Source organism: Ceratotherium simum, chromosome 33, assembly GCF_057802395.1.
Source record: "Ceratotherium simum simum isolate JZ-2026a chromosome 33, ASM5780239v1, whole genome shotgun sequence".
Classification (NCBI taxonomy): domain Eukaryota; kingdom Metazoa; phylum Chordata; class Mammalia; order Perissodactyla; family Rhinocerotidae; genus Ceratotherium; species Ceratotherium simum.
Window position 1 is genome coordinate 2,406,536 of NC_141932.1, and position 14,214 is coordinate 2,420,749.

The 14,214-nt window shown below is 44.6% G+C and overlaps 1 long non-coding RNA gene across 1 annotated transcript; it reads right to left on the reverse strand.

The window, feature by feature from the left end:
* Window positions 1–488: 488 nt before the first annotated feature.
* On the reverse strand, window positions 489–7,002 carry LOC147912693 (uncharacterized). Its single transcript, XR_015549407.1, has 2 exons — window positions 6,076–7,002; window positions 489–1,144 (listed from the first exon to the last, which is right to left on the reverse strand). It is a non-coding gene; the product is annotated as an uncharacterized LOC147912693 (long non-coding RNA).
* Between the last annotated feature and the right edge of the window lie 7,212 nt (window positions 7,003–14,214).

Genomic DNA, 14,214 nt, shown 5'->3' on the forward strand with positions numbered 1-14,214 from the left:
TGAGATGCACATGCACAAAACATAAAAATGATTTTCCGCACAGAGAACTTACATTTTGGTTGAAGGAAACAATCAATTAACAACATACCTAAGTTAAGTTACACAGTATGTCAGAAGGTGATGGGTTCTATGGAGAAGAGAAGAGAGCCAGACATGGGTGAGGAAACACATGGCAGCAGGGATGAGTTACAATGTTAACAGACTGCAGATTAGGACTGACAGGGACAATGCTATTCTACCACATATTTTAGAGGTGGCAGAAGACATTTTATTTATTCCTTTCTAATGCATGTATGTATATATATTTTCTCATCATATAACACTCAATAGTCCATGTGAAGTAATGTTGAAGGACAGAGGAGATACCAGTTTTTCTTTTGTCCCTGATCTTGGTGGAAACATTTAATAACAGATCATATGTATGGCATGTGTTGCAGAATTTTTTGGAAGATTCTTTTTAGATGTTCAGGGAAAATTAATTCTGTACTTTGTTAAAAAAAAAAAAAGAATGAGTGATTTAGCATCCAATTTTATGCATTTTATGAGTTGAATATATGATACATATTTTCTATGAAGTGGTGAAACATATTGATTTTGCATTTTTAGACTTTTCATATAGTTTCAAACTTACAGAAAAGTTGAAAGAATAGTACAAGATATTCTTGTGTAAATTTTATCCAGATTTAACAGTTGTTTGTTTTGCACCTTTTCCTTGATCATTCTCTCAATCTCCCCACATACAGGTGATGTCTTTACTAGCATGAAGACACACTAGAAAGGAATGGTAAAGAAAGAGTGTGGTGTCTAATAGTCTATGTAGCAGCAGCTGCTACGTTTTGCTTGCCAATCTGTCACACATTCGGTTGGTAAGGAAACCACAGCCCAAACAGGTTGAGAAAGATTATTACTTAGAATGTCAGCAAACATAGTGTCAGCTCCCTGCTATGCCTGTCACAAAGGACGACACCAAACCAAAAGCGCCAGATGACAGGCAACATGTGCGGTGGGACTCTGTTGCTGAGGAGCCTCTTCAAGCCTGGATCTGAGTGGTTTTATATTCTGCAGATGGATCCTAAGGATGGAGGAGTTAAGTGGAAATCCCGACAACTCACAGGAACCAGGGAGGTAGTGAAACTCTCATACACTGTTGGTAGGAAATATAAAAAGAAATAACCATTTCAGATCAGTTTGACAGTTTCTTAAAAAGCTAAATATTCACCTACCCTATGACTCAAGCATTGCACTCAGAGGAATTAACATGAGAAAGGAAAGATATCTGTATAAAGATTTATACGTGAATGTTCATAGCAGCTTTACTTGCAATAGCCCCAAAATGGAAACAACCCAAATGTCCACAAAAAGAGGAATGAAACAACAAATAGTGGTACATCCAAACAACACAATACTACTCACTGATAAGAATAATGAACTATTTTGATGAATCTCAAAATAATTATGCAGCATAAAAGAAAGAAGAAAGAGAGTCAATACTTTATGATACCTATCATATAACATTCTAGAAAATGTAATCTATTGTAAAGGAAAGTAAATCCAAGTTTGCCCAGATAGCAGGAGAGGGCAGGGAGAGAGAGAATTAAAAAGTACAAGGTGAAGATGGTGGGGACTTGTATGTTTAGTATCAGTTATGATGGCCTCATGGATTATACTGTATAAGACTTACCACACTGTATACTTTAAATATGTGCATGTCATTATACCTTAAAGCTTTACATAATGGTTCAAAATAAAAATATGGGTCTCCCACTCTTGTCTCTACCATCTCCTAGTTCTTTGGGAGGGAGGCCTTGCCTCAGTGATAGCAAATATTGGTGACTCACGAAGGCTGTTTCCACCTTAGTCACAAAGGCCACATCGCTGGACTGAGATCTCCCTTCTCTCTATCCTTGTTTTCCTGCAAGTGCAGCAATGGTCTTAAAGTGAACATCCCAGAGCAGCTACAGGGATCCACAAAACCTTTATTTTCCTCTGCCAATGACCCCAGCTACTCAACATATAAAGGCCTGGAGGTACATGCTCCACTCACACAGCCAGAGTCACTGGAACAGCTGTGGATGCACTTCTAGTTTGCTGCAGTCTCCACCACTCCCTGTTATTCCAGTGTTTCTGTACCAAGTACGCTTACCCTAGGCCCTGTAGTTTTAAAACCAGTGACACTACTCTACTGAATTCTGGACATCAGGACACAGGGCTCCTTTGTAGCATCTGGGGAAGAGATTCCCCTTAAAAATGTGGTCATTACGTGATATTCTCTGTGAGCAAGGAACCAGTCCCAGAGGCACTGGAGATCGACACAGGGGCCCTCTACTCAATGTGACCTGTGGGCCCACAGAAAAATCCTGGCATCCAGGCTGCAAATTAGTTGCACAAAGCCTGCAGTCTTTCCTTGGAAGCCTTGGGAAACAATGCAAACTATACTGGAGAGCTATTCTCTGCCATCATACTGTCCCTTCTGAGGCAAAGTTGGGAACACCCATGCAAGCTGTTCACCCCTTCATCATGTTTTCAAAGCAACCCCTCAGTGAATACAACCCCCTAGGTTAACAGTGGCTTCAACAACATGGCATTTATTACTGCACAAACCATAGCAAGGTGAGGCAGGCAGTTCATAGACTGGTGACATGGAGACTGGAAAAATCCATCACGAGTGTCACATGAAAGCAACAATATCCATGAAGGTGAACCTTCTCTGCAAGCCACCAGCAGAAGCCGGATATGGTCCTTTAGAACAAAACTGGGTCAGGTATGTGCCCTCAGTAGAGAGAAGGGAACTAGGTCCTGCTAAAGTCTGAGGCCGCTCATTTTCTCTAGAGAAACCAGAGATCTTCCCTGAATGGTGGTATGACTGAGGCACACCATGGGGACCTATCAGGTAGTACAGCTGACATGACTTGTGCCACAGAAACGCAGTGACGTACTTTTGGCAACAGCCCCCAGCAGATTAGGAAGTGCAATACAGCTCCTGCAAGCTTCCCACATACCTGGAACTTAAGGGGAATCTCCCCACTGTGTATACGCAGATGCATGAGTTCAACTTCAGGAAGAAATCTCCCTCACACAGGCTTTCCTCCAGCGTCATTATACTGAACATTCCCTGCACATCTATGGCTTTGCTTTGTGTGAACTTGCTGGTGCCCAATGAGGTGAGACCTTCGGCTGAAGTCTTTCCCACGTTCAGTGCAGTCATGAGGTCTTTCTAGAGCATGGACTTTTTTGTGTCAAATGAGGTTACACCTTTTGCTAAAGGCCTTCCGGCATTCACTTCACTCTTAAAGCCTATCTGTCTTGTGAAGTTTCTGGTGCTGAATTGGAGAAGACCATTGACTGAAGACTTTCTTGCATTTGATGCAGATATACAGACTACCTGTGTGGTTGTGAATTTTCTGGCGTCAGATGAGATTAGACCTTTAGCTGAAAACCTCCTCCTATTTGTTGCACTCATGAGACGTTTCTCTGATGTGAACTTTTTGGTGTTGAGCAAACTGGGTGTTATCCCTAAAGAATTCCTCACATTCTCTGCACTTATCAGGACTTGCTCCAGTGTGACCTCTTTTGTGTTGAATGAGGTCAGAGTTTCAGGTAACGGATTTCCCACATACCCTGCACTCGTAAGGTCTTGCCCCAGTGTGAACTCTCTGGTGTTGAATGAGGCCAGATCTTTGGCTCAAAATTTTCCCACAATCCCTGCACTCATAAGGACTTTGTCTAGTGTGAACTCTATGATGCTGAATCAGGCTGCAGGTGTCGCCAAAGGATTTTCCACATTCACTGCATTCATAAGGCTTTGCCCCAGTGTGAATGCCCCTGGTGTTGAATGAAGCTAGAGGTGTGGGTGAAGAATCTTCCACACTCATTGCATTTGTAAGGCCATTCTCCAGTGTGCACTTTCTGATGCTGAAAGAGGTTAAATCTTCAAGTGTAGGCTTTCCCACATTCACTGCACTTGTAAGACCTTTCTCCAGTGTAGACACTCTAGTGCTGAACAAGAGCGTACTTGCGCTAAATGCTTTCTTGCATTCACACCAACTGGAATGACTCTTCCCTCTATTAACGGCTTTCCCACACGTGGTGCAACTGTGTGGTTTCTGCCCATTGTGAATGGCCTGGTCCTGGTGAAGGCCCAACCTGGTTGGGAAGTCCCTGTCAACCCTGCACAGGAAAAGAACTTCCCCAACACATGGAATCTGCAGCTCTTCACAAATAAGGCCTTTTGCATGTCTCTTTTCAAGGGTTTCTCTCCTTGGGGGCATTAGTTCACACACTCTCCCACATGCACATCATTCTTTAGACTACAACTCTTTACATCTCTGGAGACCACAGGTGCACTCCACCCACCCACATGGCCCACAATATAGGCATCTCCCTAGACTTGCCCCATGTTACTTGGCACATGACTTGCTTGGCAAACTCAAACAGGATTCAATATTACCCAGACCTCCAATGGCTCCCACTGGCAGGGACAAATCCTGCTATGAAGCAAATAGCAAATCCTGCTATGAAGACCTCCCTTTCACAGGGAGAAAGCTGGCTGTTCTTTGCTTCAAACTCAGCCCCCCAGAACTACACGCACACCCAGATATCCCTGGTCCTCTTCAACTTCTGTGCTGCCTGCCCTGTCCCCTCACCTGTCACAAGCTTTCCTTCTCCATCTAAACCTCATTCAAAGCCCAGCCCCAATTGTCCCCTACCCCAGGCCTAATGACTCCCACAGAGATGACCTACCAGCCTGACTGAAATATCTCAGACCCCACCCAAGGGTCACCAAAAAATCCTGGTGAGTCCACAGAGTGGTAAAAAAGCACCAGGTCCAGCCTTAGTGTCATCTTGCCTCAATAACTCCTATGCCCCCATATCCCTCTCATGTCCACTTTTCCCTTAGAAAGCTTGGCCACCCACTAGATCATCCTCTTGCCCACAGCTTTCCCAAGGCCACTTTTCTCCCTCACCTGTGTATGCAACACCCTCTACCTTTAACCATGTGCCCAAGCAAGAGGCTCAGTTCTTGGCCAGCACCATCTTCTTGGATTGCTAACAGCATTACCACTGTGATCTGAAGAATCCCCCTCCTAAATGTGACCCATAGGCCTACCCCAGTCAACACAGCAGCCAGAACCTTTGGGATGGCTGCATCATGAAACCTCCACAACTTGTGTATCTAACCACCCACTTGATGCCTCTACTCAGTGGTCTCTCAAACATCTAAGACTCTTAACATGGCTACAACAAACCTCCTGGTATCTCCACTGAAAATTGTTCCTACCGTTGACTATCCCATCTCAGTTGATGGAGTTTCCATCCTTCCAGCTGTTAAGACCAAAAACCTTGTGGGTCATCCCTAAGTCCTCCCTTTCTCTCCCTCATCCTCCACTATCAGAGTGTCTGGTTAACCCTAATTTGAAAAAAAAAAAAAAAAAAGAATCCTTATAGCAGCATCCAGGCCTCTAAAAAAATTTTTAAAAATAAATCCAGAATTGAACTGCTTCGTCCACCTATACGGCCACCATTTACATCCATCAACACTCACTTGGCCTATTTCAACAGCTTCCTCCCTGGTCATCCTTCCCCCTCCCTTAGCCCAGTCTCTTCTCCATGGTGCAGCCAGATGGAGCCTGTTAAGTTGGTAAGATCACCTCACTACTCTTCACCAAACCTCCCATCACCTCCAGAATAGACACCTGACCACAATGGAAGCCAGTCCACTCCTGCCTCCTGCTCCCCTGTTCCCATGAGAAAGAAAAGAAACCTGCAGGTCCCTGGACATTCTCAGCTAAACCACACCTCCAAGCATTTACACACAGTGGTACCTGTTCCTGGGATAACTTTCCACATCTCTTTCCACTGGATGCCAGAAGCAAGAACGCCTCTGTATAACCCTCTGGCTGGGCTCAGGACCCTGGGCTTGGGGTTTCTCCAGGGTCCTCTAGGTCCAAAAGCTGGGAAAATGGCAGGCAGAGTCCCAGGAAGACCCAGGACTCCCCCAGGAAGTCCCAGAGACCATATGGGTGGGGTCAGGACCAGTAAGGAACTTGAGATTCACTCACTTGAGCCTCCACTCACCTGTGTTGGCTTCATAAGCACTTCTTGAGCCATAGGAACCTGTGGGAAGAGGCGGGCCATAGACGGATGCGACCACTGCGGGCTCCTTGGGCTCAGGGCTCCCCTGTATCCTTGCCTAGTCCTGGAGCCACGTGACCTCCACTGACACTCTAATCTCTGAGGTGCCTCAGTGATGACTAACCAGCTGTGTGACCTTGCACAAGAACTCAACCTCCCTGTGTCTCACTGTCCTCCTCAACCCCCTGCCAGTCTGTTCTTCCTCTGAACAATCTTTGGGAAACAACTAACACCTTAACTCAGATTGTGTCCTTCTTCGCTTCAAAACCCTCCATGACTCCCGGGGTCCTCAGAATGAAGACACATCTCCTCAACCTGCCAGTCCAGTCGAGACTCCCCATCACACTCTGTTTACTCCACACAGAACGCGGACCCCAGGTCCCCGACTCCTCCCGGCTCAGTCGCCCTCCACGCCTCTCCCCCGCGGGCCCTCCCCTGGGACCCTCTCCCACACCCGTCACCCCGGCTCTCAACAACAGGCCCCACGAGCGCCTCCCCGTCCCGGACACCGGGGCCTGGGCTGCAGGCCCGTGAGCGGCGCCCGCACTCGGGGCTCTAGGGCTGGGCTGGGCTGAGGGCGGGGAGGGCGCGGAGCACGAGCACTGACCTGAGCCGGCTCCCTCCGCGCGGCCGCCGCCATCGGACTCCGGGGGCGGAGCGGGGCCGGGAGCGGCGAGAGAGGAGGGGACGCGGGGACAGCGGTCCCTGTCCCAGCCCTGGCGCGGGTCCTCCAGGCGGCGTCGCCGAGCCTCAGACACGCCCTGTGCAGCGAGGACAGCGCCTCCCTCGCGCCTCCTCGGTCCCGTCACCTCAGCCCCGACCCAGCGCTCCAGAGCCGGAGGTAAACCCACCAGCGAGCGGCCAAAAGGACCGCGGCGACAACAACGCCGGAAGTCCCGCCCAGTGTGACGCTTCCCAGTGGGAAGCGCCCCTCTCTTGGGCTCTTATTGGCTCAGCTCCTCCGCGCGGGGCGTCGCAGGCTGGGTACCGTAGTTCCCACAGCTCCGTAGGCTCAGCAAAGTGGGCCCCTCTCCTACCTCCTGGGCGGAAGTCAAGGGACACCACGAGGGTCGCTGGGAAATGGCATCCCAAGCATCCAAAGGCAGGGCAGGGGCTCCCTCTTTCTTAAAGGCCTGCACCCATATTTCTGGGTGCGTTGTCGTGACTGATCAGCAAAGTGTTTAGAGACATGTTATTTCTGACCCTATGAAGGTCAGCTTGCTTCCAAAGTCTAAAAATATTATTTCAGATGCCCCCAAACGCTACAGATCCAAAAGCACGTCAGTCCATAGAGTCATTGAGTACAAAATGCGTCCACTCTGTAGATGGAAGCTAATACACATTATGTTTTTATTTTTCAAATGCGTATACCCTGAAGCATTAGAGACAGTTTTGTTAGTTTCAGAATTTTGTGTCAGGGACAGGAGAGAAAATTCTCCAGATAGGGTCATGGCAATGACAATAGAAGACAGATATATTTTGACCACTCTGAAGCAGGTGTACAGTGTGAGACACTATCTCTTGTTCTCTCTGAAAATATCTTTTGTTGGAAGGCGTCAGTGATTGTGTCCAACCCAGTGCACAAGACTGTTAACTATATAATTTTTTTACTCCATATCCTGAGATATTCATTTCCTTTCATGAATCTGACAACTGTCTGTAAGAACCACTTACCGAATGCGACTTTGGGACAGGACAGTGTCTTAAATATTTACAATTGGAGCAGGTGTACAAAAGGGACATCTAAAATCCAAGATAAAGTTTTGGGACATCAAGATCTCATCTCTTTGATGGGAAGTAATTATCATTCCTACTCTTATTGCAGGGACAGTGTCTGCATGGGAAATTGAGATTATCTCAGAAAAATAGTTGTGAAATGACAATTACTAAATGTTACTAATAAAGAGAAAGTAATTATTCAAAGATGGTGGCAGGAATAGTTCTTGGGAAACATCAGTGAAGGGTTAACAAAGTTCCAATCTCAGAGAAGTTTGGGCAGGAGAGACTGAAGTGTGGGAAGGATTAAGCTCAGCACAGTGACTATGTTGAAACTCTGGCTACTCAGAAAGTTTTGTGTTCAAAATTAAATTAGTTCTTCATGAATATATTGAGCAATGTTAGCTTGCAGGGAGACCTGAAAGGGATATTTAGACAAGCCAGAATAGTAAAAAGTGGTCAGGGAATCCATGGTCTCATGTTTATTCCATGTTCTAACAAATGTTCAATGAGCTCCTACTGGGTTTCAGCCGCTGTTGTTGGTATATGGGACAATTCAGGAAACAAGAGAGACAAAGACTCCTGTCCTCATTGGGCTTAAACTATGTTCAAGGAAAACAGACAGGAAAAATGAAAGAAGAAACACTAAATTATATGGTACATTAGAATGCCCAGGAGTCAAGGGGTGGAAATCGCACCTCTGTTGATATGGTAGTGGCACAACTCAATCCTAAACCCTGTGACCTACTAAAAAAATTTGTGCTTCCTATTCTCCTGTTGTTCTAATTGTATCAATAAACCTAATAAGGGAGAGAAGGGGGAAGAGTAGAAAGGAATGGAAGTTGAATTGAGGAAGGAGCTGGGTAAATGTTTAAATTGAAAGAAGCGGGGAAAGTGCACCTGGGTGTGAATACAACATTCTGGGTAGGAATAACTACTTTGTGCAGGTGATAACTAAGTTGAGACTGGAAAAATTAGGAAGAACCACTCATGTAGAGAGCCAGGTGAAAATAGTCCAACCAGAACGTAGAGAAATTGCCAAAAAGATGAGGTGAGGAAAAGCCTGGTGAGGTGGAAGAACAGGAAGGAGGCCAAGTAGCCAGAACAGGGCATGGGGGGTGGGAGAGGAGGAATATGAGGAGCACATTCGTGAGCCACATGCTCAGATCTCTGATCTCACCTCTTTTCCATCTACACTCACTACCCAGGGGAACCTCAACCAGTCTCAGGTCTGATGATATTCTGTCTTTATGACTCCAAGGTTTACATCTGCAGAGGACACTTCCTTCAGGAAGTGACCCATACATCTATCCACTTACTCAGCATGTCCAGCTGGATTGGATCTACTGTCCCCAGTAGTCACTATCTTGGTTTGTGGCAGCTCCATCATTCTAGTTCCTCAGAACACCAACCTGGAGGTCACCCTTGACCACTTTCTCTCTTGTCCCTCACAGCATTCATGATCAAAGTGTGTGCTCCTTTGAAAGGACAAAAAAATCTGTATCTCCCAACTGAATATGCTAATAACATAGATCCAGCTGCCATCACTTCACACTTGATTTCTTGTAGTTGTGTCTAAATGATCTCCTTACTTTTTTCCTTGTTCTCCTGGGGTCTAATCTTTCAACAGCAGCCACAATGACTCCAATCTTTCCCAAGTAAAATCATGTCACATGCCTTTCCAAGCCTTTCAGTGCATTCCTTTTTACAAAGTAAAACCTCAGTTCTTACAATAGGTTTAAAAGACACACATGACCATGTCTTGGTCCAACTCTATGAACTTTTCTCCTACAGAGTATGCTTGTTGTCCATTCTCTTCAAGTCACTGGCCAAATACCATTACTAGAATGTTCTTTCATGACTACCTTGTTTAAATTAACAATAGCCATTTAGTTGACTTTTTTCATTTTTAATTGAGTTATAATTTATATATTGTAAAAATATACCCTTTTCTTTGTATTGTTCTGTGGGTTTTGACAGCATATACAGTTATATAATTACTACCAAAATCAGTACATTGAATAGTCTGATCACACCAAAAACTTCTGGGATCCTCTGTACCACTTCTTATCCATGGACTCTGGAAACTGTATGTGATCTCTGTGTTTAAAATTTTGGAGACTTACTTTTCCAGAGAGTCACATAAGTGAGATCAAACAGCCCACAGCCATCGAGGCTAGCTCCTTTCACTTAGCGTAATGCATTTGTGGTTCATCCATGTTGTTGTGTGTATCAGTGGTTTATTCTTTCCATTGCTGGGTAGTATTCCACCATGGGGATGTGGCCTAGATTCCCCAGATGATGTTCATTTGAACTTTGTTTTCAGATTTTGGAGACTATTAATAAAGTCACTATAAAAATTGTGTGAGTACAGGTTTTTATTCCACTTGAGTAAATACCCAGGAATCTTATTGCTGGGTCATATGGTGGGTGTGTGTTTCTCGTAGTCAGTCTGTGGCTCACCTTTTCATTATCTGTACAGAGCCATTTGAAGAGAATAAGATGTTAATTGTGAGGAAATATATTTTCTCATTTTTTTCTGTTACTTTTCATTTTTGTTGTTTTATCTGAGAAGTATTTGCTTAACTGTGGTAACAAAGATTTTCCTTCATGTCATCTTCTAGAAGTTGGGTAATGTTAGGTTTTATGTTTGTGATGCATTTGGAATAAATTTTTAGAAGAAGACTTGCTGAAACATTTTAACTGATCAGGAAAAGAGATGAATCAAGGATAGAAAATTGCTACATTTTTGGCTAAAAATCGACTGATAAGCTAATAGTGTTGTTCATAGAGATAGAAAGAAATGACAAAGAGGATAGGTTTGTGATAAAGATTGGGAAAACTGCTCAATCTGGAGTACATTAAGATATCAGAGAGGTGGGCCGGCCCCGTGGCTTAGGGGTTAAGTGCGCGCGCTCCGCTGCTGGCGGCCCGGGTTCGGGTCCCGGGCACTTACCGACGCACCGCTTCTCCGGCCATGCTGAGGCTGCGTCCCACATACAGCAACTAGAAGGATGTGCAACTATGACAGACAACTATCTACTGGGGCTTTGGGGGAAAAATAAATAAATAAAATCTTTAAAAAAAAAAGATATCAGAGAGGCAATTTAGAAGGTCAGGTAAAAAGTTGGAAAAATGAGTCTGGAGTTTAGGGAATATCAAGGACAGTATGGAAGGTTTGGAATGGGAAACATCGACCAATTTTATTGAAAATTCCTGAGAATTAATTGAGCTGAGGATGCAGAAGTAACCACTAGACTAAAATGGAGTCAGTGGTGATGTTGACAGGAGTAGTCTCTGTGGACCTATACAGACCTGCCTGGGATGAACAGTGAGAGGGGAAGAGGAGCCAGGGAGCATCAGGAAATGGAATGGAGTTACGGGAAGTGGTGGAGACAAGAGTGTTTTTCTTTCAAAAGAGTCGATGTGAGACCATACTTGTATGCTGATGGGAGTAACCCAGGAGAGATGACGGAGGAGAAAGTGGAAACAGCAGGGCTAGAACCCTTCAGATGTCAAGAGAAGGTAGGATCCAGAGCCCATGTGGGGAACTAGCCCTTGAGGACAGAGAAAGCTCATCTTATATGATGAGAGAAGAGAGAGAAGGGGAGTCCTCCTGCAGCAACATATTTCAACTAGGGGATGGGTATACAGTGAGAAGATGCTCCTTACTCCACTTTCTGAAGGAAGAAGGACATGAGGGCATCAGCTAAACATGAGGGAGCCATAGAGCATGAAGCAGGTTTAGAGAGAAAGGAGAATCTGTGAATGGAAGTGGAGAACAAACATGGAGGGTCGAAGTGGCAGACTGGTATGACACACACGGCGATCTGCAAAATGAGCACATCAGAGTTGTACAGCTCAGTGGATGTTCCCAGGGGCGACACATCTCTTACGCCAGCACTTCAATCAATAAAAGAACAGCATCAGAATCCCAGCATTTTTGTGAGCATCACTGTCATTCCACCAAAGCTTTCTAACATGTAGTATTTCCAACCTCTAGCATTCTAACTTCTAACACAGTTTTGCCGACCCCCACTTTTTTTTGGTGAGGAAAATTAGCCCTGAGCTAACATCCAATGCCAATCTTCCTCTTTTTGCTGAGGAAGATCGGCCCTGAGCTAACATCTGTGCCCATCTTCCTCTACTTTGTATAGGATGCCGCCACAGCATGACTTGACAAACAGTGCGTTGGTGCGCACCCGGGATCTGAACCTGCCAAACCAGGGCCACCGAAGCACAGTGTGCAAACAACTGCTACATCACTGGGCCGGCCCCCAGGTTTGCCCTTTTTTTTAATTTTGTACTCATTTGAATCTGGTAGTTTTTTCTCCCCCTCCCCTAACCCTCCTTCTCCTTCCCCTCTTCCATTTCTTCCTCCTTCTTCTTAATCTTCTTTTTCTTCAGAAACTCTTCAGGCTGACAGACACTGCAGTATATTACTGTATATCCCATAAGTGGTCTAGGCTATAGGCCTGGTAAAATATGACTCCTAACAATATGGATAGACAATGCAATTCTTGCCTTCAAAAAATGTCCTGTGGGGCCAGCCCCGTGGCATGGTGGTTGAGTTTGGCGTGCTCCACTTCAGTGGCCAGGGTTCGTGGGTTCAGATTCTGGGTTTGGACCTACACCCCTTGTTGACCATGCTGTGTTGGTGACCCACATACAGACTAGAGGAAGATTGGCACAGATGGTAGCTCAGGGCTAATCTGCCTCAAGCAAAAGAAGAGGAAGATTGGCAACGCATGTTAGTTCAGGGTGACTTTTCCTCAACCAAAAAAAAAAAAAGTCCTGTGCCTGACCTACATTTCAGTGACGCTTCAGACTCTACACTGAACTCCTGCTCATTTGAGTCTCTTCAAGTTGACTTCCTTCTTGAGGATGTGGCAACATGGCTGTTATAGTTTCAAGGTGCAGGATGACAAAATAATTGACTTTACATGGAAAATGAGTCATATGAAATTTTCACTTGGGAATCCTTAATTGTTTACCATGCATGTTGGATTAAATAGTCACTCTAAATAGACCAAGATTCCATCTTCATATGAGAGACACACTCTGTGTACTGGGCAGTGGGCGCCTACCTTCAATGAGCCATCATGGTCTGTGGAGAACAGCCCCCAAAGTAGAACATAATTTTGGAACTCTTGTATAACTATCCTTCCAGTCTTGTCAGGAAGTGATTTTACTTTATGCTGTACAGGGGAGAGGAGGTGCAGGGCAGAGAATGGGCCAACTGAAGGGCATTGCCTGACTCCTCTGCTGAGAAAGGAATCCCTGGAGCTGGACAGCAGCTGAGCCTGACAGCCAAGACAGCACAGAAATGCTTGTTGTGGCCTCATGCACCACAATATGGGGATACCAGAGAGTAGTTCATTTCAGGGTCTGAAGTGAGGTATTTATGGTTGGGAGAGAATAAGCCTATAAAATGTTATAGGGATGGCAAAGACTAACTAGATGGAAATGATGGGGACTATTTACATCATTACAGAGTCCAGTGTAAGTAATTACACATGTCAACGATAGACTGAACTCTTCAAGCTTTCTGGTTACTACATAAATGCACAGGAGGCTATGGCATTGGAAGTGTTTTGGGACTCTTGAGGTAGCTTTTTAAATATTCAAAAGAAAATATTGCTGTAATCCAAGTGACCAAGACAGGTGGAATCCTTTCTTGAGTATCAACTTAGGCTTTGAGGAAGTTGGATTAAAAATGAAAGAAAGGTCATAAAAAAAGTCAATATCAATATCCCACCAGACTAATATTTAAAGCAGATATTTATTTATACTTTTAAAAAGTAATGTGTGAAGTACCCAACAGATTTTTTATTTTACTGCTGAGGAAAATTAAAGTTTCATGAAGGAAAGGCAGTGTTACAGACTGTTCTTTAAAAACTGAATTCAAGAAATATTTTGAGTATATGAATTTTGTAAGAAGGTAAAATATGGAAATAAAAATAAATGTGACGAAATTGGAAATGAGCAAGATTTAAGGGCTGACAAGTTGGGTATAAATAAAACGATTGGCATTTCAAGATATGAAATATAATTACAGAGGTTATGTAGATAATTAAAAAGTACTTGCAGAAAAATACTAGGAATTTTCAGATACTGCAGATTAAAGAAGAATCCAGGGGCGAGCCCCGTGGCATAGTGGTTAAGTTTGGTGTGCTCCACTTCATTGGCCCAAATTCGCAGGTTTAGATCCCAGGTGTGGACCTACACCACTTGTCAGCCATGCCGTGGTGGCAACCACATATAAAGTGCAGGAAGATTGGCACAAATTTGAGCTCAGAGCTAATCTTCCTCAAGCAAAAAAAAAGAGGAAGACTGGCAACAGATGTTAGTTCAGGGCTAATCTTC